Genomic DNA, 12,110 nt, shown 5'->3' on the forward strand with positions numbered 1-12,110 from the left:
TAGGAGGGTCGCCTCATTGGTTTGCCTTTTTGCAATAACATTCCCTGTGGGTTAATATGTGCTATCAATGTGACAAAAAAGAAAGAAAAGCCTTTAAATAGCAGCCTGTGCTTCTTTTTGATTTGTCTCCTGCAGAAGCTGATTTACTGTGTGTTTCTTCCATCTGGCAGGAAGCTAATCTGAATATGAATCAACCCTTGCAAAAATAACCCCAGGAAATCTTAGACATTCATAACTTCCCAAAGTTTTTTTTTCTTCTTCTTCAACAATAGCATTTTTGTCATTCTTTCGGTTGTGCAAAGTTTTTTCAATTGAAATGAAGTTTGACTATTTAAGGGGTGATGCCACCTCATCCTGAATGCCTCATTTACAGTTATGAATTTACAGTGCTCATCTTCTACACATTTGCACCTTAATGAGTAAATGCTTTTATCCCCATAAACGTTAATCAGATTAATGGGATTTTCACAACTTGATAAGCAAAGTGACAAGAAAAGATCATTCTCAAAGATCTGATTCCTCTATCCTTGAGCATATTTGATGTTTTGCAATAATTCAATTTTTATCTTATTCTAGTTGAACCAACTAATATTTCTGGTGGTGTAGGAAAATGCAAAACCAAACAACTCTATGTTATAAATTGTGATTGGAATTTTCTTCAAGTAGCCCCTGGGTAGTTTCAAATGTACCCAATGTGTTTCTTGCAACAAGGCACACCTAACAAATGATGATGTTTGCTCAGCATATGAGGATAAGTAGACACAGTTTCTTAGATAGGAGGAGGTAGTCTCAGGGACTCCAGCTGATCCAGACTCCATCAATTCACACAAAGACAGAAGGAATATATATGGTTTTATCTATGACCTCTGTTCAGCATATACAAGATCTGTAAATTGGGAAATCAATATGATAAAAGCCATATCACTCAGACTGATACATGAGTACTTTTGGCAAAATTCATAGGTAAGAATATGTGACCAAGTCAATCCATTTTCAACTTTACCTAAGAAGTATGTCTGACTAAACCCATTCTTTCCATACTATATTCCACATAATGACAATATCACTAGCCATATTGATATATACCATGACAATTTTCATCCATTGAATTAATAATTTTTAAGCTCTAAGGATTAAATATATTAAATTATAACAGAAATCTCTGAAATCTAATACCTACTAATGTGACTTTAAATATCCAAAAGAGAGCAAGATGTAATCAGTAAAATATCATTCTGCAGAATCTCCACTATTCAAGTCTAGAAGTAACTATTCATATTCTAGCCAGCTACATAGCATTAACAATCATTAAAGCAGTTTAAAATGTATACATCACGAACTATTATATAATAGAGGATTTCACATATGTATTTGACCATGGTATCTTGTTTCTCCAACATATCTAGTGGAACCGTTGCATGACATTTTGATTTCATTCTGATGATCCTGAGACTGAAAATAAAGTCTTTTTTGAATCAGAGGGTAGAGAGAACAGCTAGCTGACCAAAATTAACTGTAGAAGATTTGGATGACTGAAGACAGACACAGGAAGTAGTAGGGTTTGGTTGAGAGAGGGTCACCGTCCTTTTGGATGGATAAAAGACAGAAAGAAAATCACTGGCCTCTTCTCTACCACTTTTCTGATCGGGTTCTTACCCTGATATCTAACTCCTGAGTTTTTATTGGTAATGAATAATTAGATAAACACATTACCTGGTGCTCCACGTTGGGTGAATTTTCTATCCCACCTGCAAGCTCCCAAATTGTCATGCTGAGACTTATTAATTATGAAAGTTCAACCAATAGCTTAGGCTTGATTCTAACTACTTCTTAGAGCTTAAATAATCCCAAATCTTTTCATCTACATCCTTTTAAGTGGTTTGGTTACCTTTATTCTGTACTTTTCAGCCTGCGTCCTCTCCATCTGACTGGTAATTTTATCTTTCATCTTCATAGCATCTTCTGTGTCTGGACTTCATGCCTATATGTCTTGTCTAGCTAATGGCTGTTTAGCTTTTTATTAAATGAATCAGAAGAAGAAGAAGCAGAAAAGGAAAAAGAAAGAGGAGGAGGAGGAGGAGGAGGAGGAGGAGGAGGAGGAGGAGGAGGAAGATAGCAGGTGAGACAGAAAAATTCACCTACATAGAACATGTTTGATTCTGTAAGATCTCCACTGGCCACTCATTTTTACTACATTTTGAAGATCATATATCCTATAAATCTGCTTCTTATAAACAAACTGTGATTGCTCTTTCTTGACTATGTGAGGAAGAACACAGACTTTGCTGTCAGAATTAATTGGGTTAAGCACCAGCTCCTCTGGGCTTCATTGTGGTTAGAACATGAAAATAGTACCATGAGCATAATAATTTTGCTATGAAGAGTAAGTAAGCAAACAAATATAAAGACCCAGTACAAAATATGATGATATATAATATTACACAACAAAACTTTAACTTCTTCCTAAATGTTTTGGCTCATATCAGCACTGATTTAAATATCCTCCTATACTTGGCCTCCCCTTGAGAGTATGCTATTTATAAAACCTTATTAGATAGAAAAGTTTGCCTTCTTCAAACTGAAAGCTCCCTCAAGGTTCAGAGGACTTTATTTAGACTTCTATAAAAGGTATATTCTTATATATTATGTCTTAAATTTGAATAATTGCGATCAGTTATCCTCCTTGCTTGATTGTGGAATCTTGAAGGCAGGCAGTATTGTCATGCCTGTCTTTGAATTTTTGCAGAATGAGAACTGCTTTAGGTATGCAATAAATGTTTGTAGATTCTAATAAAATCAAAACAGCAAAGCAGCCAGCAGATACGCATTATGAACCCCTACTCCTCTAGACTAAAAGCGCCTCAGAGTTGATTGGATGCATATGGCAATACATGCAATAACCTGTCTATAGGTCTTAGCAAGATCTATAGATATATTTTTCATAGCACAAAGAAAATATTGAAGTTTAGATTATACAAATTGGCTGATCAATGAATGTGTTTTATAAAATGAAGGCCTTTAAGGACTGATTCGGTGGTGGATAGGATAATTAATGGTAAATTGTAAAATAAATCAAGTATCATAGAACAGTCTTACACTCAAATATCAGTATGCGTAAAAACCCCAACTCTTAAGTTTCCGTTGATTTCAAAGCTATACTAAATGTTAAACTAAGGTACTGAAAACTGTCTATCATGAGAATGTATTTGCTAAGTATGTTTACTTATACTTGGATATCTTGACTTCTGTATTAATAAAATATGCATAATCCATACACATTGTTTTCAGATTCTCACACAGAAGTCTTGTGAAATAAGATGTATATAAGTCATATGAAATGATGACCTTTTCAACTGAAAACTTTATTTTTGAAATTCAAGACATATTTAAGCAGCCTTGTAAAATGGGGTGTTATCCAACAGTAGAAATAAGAAACTTAGAGACAATAATACATACACAAAAATAAGCTGTTCAAATAATGTTAAGACAAAAGAATTTTTTCATACAGGCCCACTTTTTAGTGGGTGCTTTGGCCCTTAACATGCTATTCTAAAACTGATTTATAAGTATAAAAACAAAATTGTTATTGTTAAATGTCAATGGGGCCTCATTCCTACACAAAGAACTATAAGCAACAGAGGGAAGCTGGGAGTGGGGGTGGTGGTCTTTCCCAGGGAAGTACTTACCAATTGGTTGTCCTGTGCCAAACAGTCAATCCTGAAAGCATTCATATAGGTAGCATTGCACTAACTGAACAGATTATATTTAGGAATATACATATATGAATGCAGCAATGGTTAGTGAAAATAGAGGCTCCAAATTTGAAGGAAAGCAGAGAGGAATAAATGGGAAGGAATAAATTTAGAAGTAAGAAAAAAAGAAATATTGTAATTGTATTATAATCTCAAAAAATTAAGCATTCTAGAACATTTAACATGAGTTCATAACAACTGATTACCTTCTATTTACTGACAAATAGGAAAAAAAGGGGGGAGTGTGAAATGTTATTTTAGAACCAGATAATACTCAAGCTAGTTAGTGGGAGATGGCATTATGGTGCCAACCAGGTGAATATGCTGTAACCCTAGGCTGGACATGCAACTTTGAAAGTCCAGAAACATTTCATTAAAGCAAATCTTCATAGTAAGCCAAATTCTAATCACAAGGCAATTATAATTACTTGTTAAACTAAGAAATCAAAAAAAAAGCAAAACAAACATTTACAAAGCTGCTTCATTCAGGTCATAGAGAGGCACTGAAAAAAGAACAATTAAAATCTTCTATGACATGGTGAGTAGTGTTTACTTTAAGAATGAATAGACACTTCCCTCCACTCATTGAAATAAGCTGAAAACAGAGAGATTAAACAGGTGAAAGGGCACAGAAATGTATAAATACGCAAAAGAAGAAAAATCTTAGAAGAGGCTAAATAACAGTGTCCACTAGGCCAACATAATTCACAAGTTTATATTTCTCTTTCATTGCACAGTAGGAGGAGATTAGGGAATCTCTGGCAAAGCATAAATGAATTTTACAGGAACTCGATGGGTGCCACAGAACAGACAAGTGAGTGTAAATGATTCTCTATGGGAATGAAATGAAGGACAATGAAATGTGATGAAGGATGGTGTAGGTGATTTATCAGTCTCCAGTGTTTCATACTGTGGCATAGATGGGTGTAGATGTCTGCAGTTAGTAAAATTCAGAAAAACTGAAGGCATCTGTGCCTCTTTTTGGTGAAACAAATTATATTTAGCATAAGAGAAAAATTCAGAAATTCTTGAATAGGAAGGAGGGAGAACTAAAAAAAAAAAAAGACACAAGGACCTTGATCAAATTGGTCCACAAACCTCAAAAAATGCTTTATTTGGAAGATAATGTTTACTGATCTCCATCTACAAAAAGGCAGAGATGTTTTGTTTTGTTTTTTTTGAAGGGATTGTGTTTTTGAACAGTAAGGACCTGATACTGGTTAGTGCCAGGGAACTTTAGGCCTCTATATAACCAGACCTATCCCTGCAGGATCAAAATACAAAATGCTCCATAACCAGTTAATGTTAATGAACAATTACTTTTTCTTCTTCTTAAAGCAGGGGATTGAATCACCATGTTCTGCCAGAGGCTGTTTGGAGGACAGCAATAACGAATGTGAGGAAATTATTATATGTGTTTCAGGTAAAATGTCATACAGATATAAATAATACGATTCAGGACGAAGGCCCTCTTTAGAACACTGTCTTTCTGAGAAAATATGTCCTGAATTGAAAATAATGAATGTAACTAAGCATAATTGGTATTTTATATTCACTATTCAATACACTTAAAAGTTGACTCTTGCACATATTTTCAAACAAATGTAGGACAATTTTTATGACTGTATTAAACCATGTTTAATGCAAGTCAAAGTCAAGACAAAAACAAATTTTAAAATATAAATGACCAAAGTGATTTCATAAACTTTTATTTGAAAGCACAGATCATAGTCACTTGATAAAAATGTAAAATGTCTTATGATTTAAAATAGCCAAGAATACCTACTAGACTCGCCCACATAGTCTCTAATTATCTCACTTCAAGAAGCTCTTTAACTCCTATATTTTTAAAAATCAATTGAAAGGTCACTAATTTTCAATAATTTCCATAAAATCAGTAAAAATAAATTCCCAATTTTACTTAAACTACTTGGCAGATAAATATAATTGAGTATGTATCATGTTAATCAAAATTTTAAAACCAACATTATCAAATACTTTCTAAAATAAAAATTAAAATGAATACTTTAAGATTTAACCTCAATATTTTGTCAAATGTTATGAACATAATTATTATAAGTATGAAATTAAGAATATAATAGGTGTAAACAACTTTAGATAATAGAAAGGAAATGTCTTTTTTTTGAGAGTCTTTTACTTAAGATTCCCCCACATATAAAAGCAAAGCAAAAGTATACAAAATGGATTCTAAGCAAGTAAAAAACCTTAATCAAGCAAGACAACTATAGAGTGAAATACACTAACAAACAGATATGAACAGTTCCAAAACTCAATAGCTATAATGTAAATAACCCAATTAAAAGTATTCAATAGATTCCAGCACTAGAGAGAAAGGCAAACAGATCTCCATGAGTCCAAAGCCAACCTGGTATACATAGTAATTTTGAGACCAGCCAGATATATATATATATATATAGAGAGAGAGAGAGAGAGAACCCTATCACAATATGTCTGGGTTGTAATAGACCTAGACATTCCCAAGAGAAAGCATAAAAAGTACTATGAAAAACTGCTCTACAAACTAATCGTCATGGAAATCAATGCTGAACCACAGCAAGAACAGTCATTCTTGTGGAATATTATTTTAAGTTATCTTACATTTGTTTATGCTGCAGAACATTTCTTTTAATGATGCAAAGATGTGTTGCATTATTTTATGTTGCATTTGTTTACTTTTGTGAAGCTGTTATTTTGCCTGTCTAAAAGACCTGATGGTCTAATAAAGAGATGAATTGTCAATAGCAAGGCAGGAGAAAAGATAGGTGGGGCTGGAAGGCAGAAAGAATGAATAGGAGAAAACTGGGGAGAGCAAGATCAAGGAGCAAGAACAAGGAAGGAAGACGCTAGAATACAACCAACAATGGAGTAAGAATGAAGATAAGATATATAGAAATAAGAAAATCAAAAAGTTCAGAAGCAAAAGATAGATGGAATAATTTAAGTTTAGAAAAGCTCACAAGAAATAAGTCAAGCTAAGCCTGCATATTTATAAATAATAATAATAAACCTCCATGTGTGATTTATTTGGGAGCTGCAATAACCTTCAGCAAGTGATGAAAGGAGACAGAGTCAGAGACCCACATTGGAGCACAGGACTGAAATCTCAAGGTCCAAATCAGGAGCAGAAGGAGAGAGAGCATGAGCAAGGAACTCAGGACCGCGAGGGGTGCACCCACACACTGAGACAATGGGGATGTTCTATCGGGAACTCACCAAGATCAGCTGGCCTGGGTCTGGAAATCCTGGGATAAAACCGGACTCTCTGAACATAGCGGACAATGAGGACTACTGAGAACTCAAGAACAATGGCAATGGATTTTTGATCCTACTGCACGCACTGGCTTTGTGGGAGCCTAGGCAGTTTGGATGCTCAACTTACTAGACCTGGATGGAGGTAGGGGTTCCTTGGACTTCCCACAGGACAGGGAACTCTGATTGCTTTTCGGGCTGAGGGGGGGGGACTTAATTGGGGGAGGGGGAGGGAAATGGGAGATGGTGGCGGGGAAGAGACAGAAATCTTTAATAATTAAATAAATTAAAAAAAAGAATAAGAAAGTAAAACAATCATCAACAGCCATTACCAAAAAGATTAATGATATCATGTGTCGCCAGAGATGTTGAAAGGAGGGAACCTTTAATCATTCTTGATGGCAATTTTCTATAATTACTCTTCACTGTGTGATTGCAAGTAGAATATCCAGAAATGGCATCTCAAATGTTTTTGTAAGAGCATTTCAAGACAATTAATTAGAAGGGAATATGCCTTCATGAATGCAGACATCATTATTCCAGTGTCCAGTAGAGTATTCATTCTGTCTTGTTTGCTATCTGCCAGTGTATGAGCTCTTACATTCTATCTCCCTGCAATGGTGGACTGAAACCTCTGAAATTATGAGTAAAATATGTCTTCTCTTTAGATGTTTTTCCATGTATCTGCTCATAGAAATAAGAAAAATAACTAATGCACGATGTAAATTAGCACCATTATTATGAAAGAGTATAGAGATTCATCAAAAACTAAAAACCTAACTACCATACAATTGATCAGTCTCAACCTTAGAAACATATCCAAAGGAAATGGAGTAGGTGTATTGAAAAGACATATATCCTCATGTTTACTATTACATTCTTTACAATAACCAAGAAATTAAAACAACCTTAGTGCCTATTTCTGACAAATGAAGAAAGAAAGCATGGGATATGAATATTATAGTGTATTATCCAGCCAAAAAAAATTGTCATTTGCAATAATGTGGGTAGAACTGGAGATCACTGGACTATACAAAGGAAACCAGGTAAAAGATTATATATATATATATATATATATAGCACTCATATGAAGAATTTAAAATATTGTTTTATATAAGTGGAGGCCAGACTGGTAGCTAATAGAGACTGGGGAGAGTAGAGAGAAGTAAGAAACAGAGAAAGTTGATATATGAATATTAAGTTACTGGCAGAAAGAAACAACAACATCCTGATATGTTGTTGCACAGTGAGCTACTTATAGATAACAATAACAAATGATACTTCAAATATCTAGAAGAAATATTTTCAAATGCTCTTATCATAAAGAAATCATAAAAGTTTGATATTGGCAGCCCTGCCAATTCCTTGTGGTTTGGGAATGCACTGAAAGCAAGATAAAAGTTGTTCTTGCCAATTTGTTCATTAGCCATATGTGAACTAAATCCAACAAAACAATTGCTTGATCCAGGTCACTAATGGAAAATTTGTAATGTGTGCTTGTCATGCATAAGTGATCACAGAAGGCCAGTAAAGGACAGCTTTAGAACCAAAAATATATTGGTTTCACTTCCAAAGATTTACTAACTTCCAAAAGATTGAGACTTTTGGAAATATATATACATATACATATCATACATCTGAAATTAGTTTAAAAATTTTCCCTACCATGCTGTTGTACATCCCTAGTTGAAAATGAGTAAATTGTAATGTCTACTCACTAGGATAAGAACAAGCTGCTTTTAGTCATTGTAGCATTAGAACCCAAACTAAGACAACACATATGGAAAGAATTTAAAAGGCATCATTATATAATCAGGGTGACGATATCCCAGACTAGATATGCTACCAAGTAAAACCCCTAGTATCAGGAATGGGTTACATTTCATTCAGTTTTTGGTTAAAAAAAAGAGGTTCAATAGACACCCCCAAAGGCTATTGCCAATACGGTTGGTGGTTCCCCTCCACAACATGACAGTAAAGCCCTATTACTAATAGAAAAAAAAACTTATATTATCAAACCTAGAGAAACTAGAGGCCCAACTAGAAGCTTCATTTCTACTATCGTTCATAGTGCTGTAAGGTCTGTAGAAGCTATCAGGAGAAAATCATCAATCTCATCCAACTACAAACTCTGTGACCCACAAGAGCCACTGCAAGATATACTGATGCGGGCTGGAGAGATGGCTCAGAGATTAAGAGCATTGCCTGTTCTTCCAAAGGTCCTGAGTTCAATTCCCAGCAACCACATGGTGGCTCACAACCATCTGTATTGGGGTCTGGTGCCCTCTTCTGGCCTGCAGGCATACACACAGACAGAATATTGTATACATAATAAATAAATAAATATTTTTTAAAAAAGATATACTGATGCAATAGTGACACAGTTTTTTTTTGGCTATTCTAACTCTGTGGAGTTCCATTAAAAAACTAACTTGTGATATAGATATGAATAATTTGCATTGGTATGAAATTTAAGGTCAATTTTGTTATATGTATATGCATTTCTGATCTTGATTAAGGTATTGTGATTGTGTAGTTCATTTAAAAATGTAATGTATAATTAAGAAATATAGGTCTCGTAAGGTGAGCATCCAAACTGCCTAGGCTCCCCCAAAGCCAGTTCATGCAGTAGGATCAAAAACCCAGGAGGGAGGGGGACTTGATCAGGGGAGGGGGAGAGAAATGGGAAGCGGTTGTGGGGAGGAGGCAGAAATCCTTAATAAATAAATAAATTAAAAAAAGCAAACCTGGAAAAAAAAGAAATATAGGTTGTTAATGGATAATCAATAATAGTCAAGCTTGTAGTCATGTTAGATTCTCTAGATGTGCATAGATATATTTCAGATAGACATTCTTCATATCTTTCAAAGACTACATAATATGGCATTTAATGTTTTAATAATTTAGGGTTTTTCATGACAATGAGACACGTCTGCTCCTGGCAGCACCAATCTACTTCAAGAGGAAGATGGGCGTCAAAGAGGCTCCTTATGGAGTTCGATAGCCATTTGGGCAAGAAACGGCTCTTGCCTGGACTGTTACATAAACTGGACACAGAGAACCCGCAGAGAGAGGACTGCTGAAATTGCCTAAAGGTGAGATGGTCTTTTTGGGTTCCTGATTCATAAAAGAGTCTGCGAGATATTCTGCAGGACAGCAGAAAGTGACTGAACTGGCTTTGAAATTTCTTGCTTCATGGAAATGTCTGCTGGATACTATGAGCCTGTAGGCTGAAGATGGATGCCCCAACGATACAAAAGAACTTTGGTTGGCTGTCCAGGCAGCGAGATGTCTCTGTCATTTCTAGAGTTTGGAAGTTGCTTATTTCTTGTTTGCTTAGGTAATATTATATTCTTCTGGAGTCTTTGATGGAGTTGAAGAATGGTTAGTTTTAGTTATAGTTTTCCTTTGTTATTATAAAAGATAAAATAGATCTAAATATTGTAACTATAATTCTTGCTTTATAACTGTTTTTGCTATATGTAATTTTACTATGTTAAAGTTAAAGCCTTCCTTTTTTTAAACATAAAAGGGGGAAATGATGTAGGTGGGTCATCTGTCTATCTGTTGCTTTCATTGGTTAATTAATAAAAAAAACTGCTTGGTCTTTGATAGGACAGAAAATTAGATAGGTGGAGTAAACAGAACAGAATGCTGGGAGAAAAAAGGCAGTGAGACAGTCGCCATAGCTCTCCTCTCCAAGATGGATGTAGGTTAAGATCTGTCCCAGTAACACACCACCTCGTGGTGCTACACAGATGATTAGAAATGGGTTAATCAAGATGTGAGAATTAGCCAATAAGAAGCTAGAACTAATGGGCCAAGCAATGTTTAAAAGAATACAGTTTCTGTGTAATTATTTCAGGTAAAGCTAGCTGGGAGCCAGGTGGCGGGAAGGGGCCCACTGCCACTCCTACTACAAACTTGCAACGTTTTATATAGATATATAGATAGATAAACGGATGCATGGATGGATGGATGGATGGGAGTGTGTATATGTGGGTGGACAGACAGATGGATGGACAGAAGATGGACGGAAGCACAGGCAGGCAGGCAGACAGACAGACAGACAGAAAGGCAGACAGATATCAGAGCATGAAGACTTGGAAGTGGAAGGATGTATTAATGGGAGAAAAGACATGAAGTAATTTTCTCAAGATACTGGATGTTTTCTGTTTATACAACAGTACATTTTATTTTCAAAATTCAGTGAAATAGTAGATTTAGCTATAGACAAACACTATATAAGAATGAAAAAATATAATCGGAAATTCTTATCAATGTTATCTATGCATGTCATGGTATCTTTATTAGAGTTTATATTGTCAGGATAAAACATCATGAACATAACAACTTGTAGAGAAAAAGGTTTATTTCAGCTTACAGTTCCACTTTACAGCCTATCACTGAAGGAAAACAGGGCTAGGACTCAAACAGAGCAGTACCTAGAGGCAGAAACTAATGCAAATGTCATGAAAGGGTGCTGCTACTGGCTTGCTCCTTATGCTTGCTGAGTCTGCTTTCAAAAAAAGACCATTTGAGCTGGGCGGTGGTGGTGAACGCCTTTAATCCCAGCACTCAGGAGGCAGAGGCAGAGGCAGGCGGATCTCTGTGAGTTCGAGATCAGCCTGGTCTACAGAGCTAATTCCAGGACAGACTCCAAAGCCACAGAGAAACCCTGTCTCGAAAAACCAAAAAAAAAAAAAAGACCATTTGAGTTTCCTCTGTTGAGAATTCTCTGTTTGGATCTGTACCCCATTTTTTAACTGGATTATAATGTCTAATTTGTTGAGTTCTTTATATAGTTTGGTGACCAGTCCTCTGTCTGATGTGGGGTTAGTGAAGATCTTTTCCCATTCATTAGACTGCCTTTTTGTCTTATTGACTATGTCCTTTGCTTTACAGAAGCTTCTCAGTTTCAGGAGGTCCTATTTATTCATTATTGCTCTCAGTGTCTTTGATACTGGGGTTTTATTTAGGAAGTGATCTCCTGTTCCCATGCATTGAAGGCCACTTCCCACTTCCTCCTCTATCAGTTTCAGTGTGGCCAGATTTATATTGAGGTCTTTGATCCATTTGGACTTGAGT

Source organism: Microtus oregoni, unplaced genomic scaffold (assembly GCF_018167655.1).
Source record: "Microtus oregoni isolate MIOR12 unplaced genomic scaffold, Mior012 000052F_ref0000163, whole genome shotgun sequence".
NCBI lineage: Eukaryota > Metazoa > Chordata > Mammalia > Rodentia > Cricetidae > Microtus > Microtus oregoni.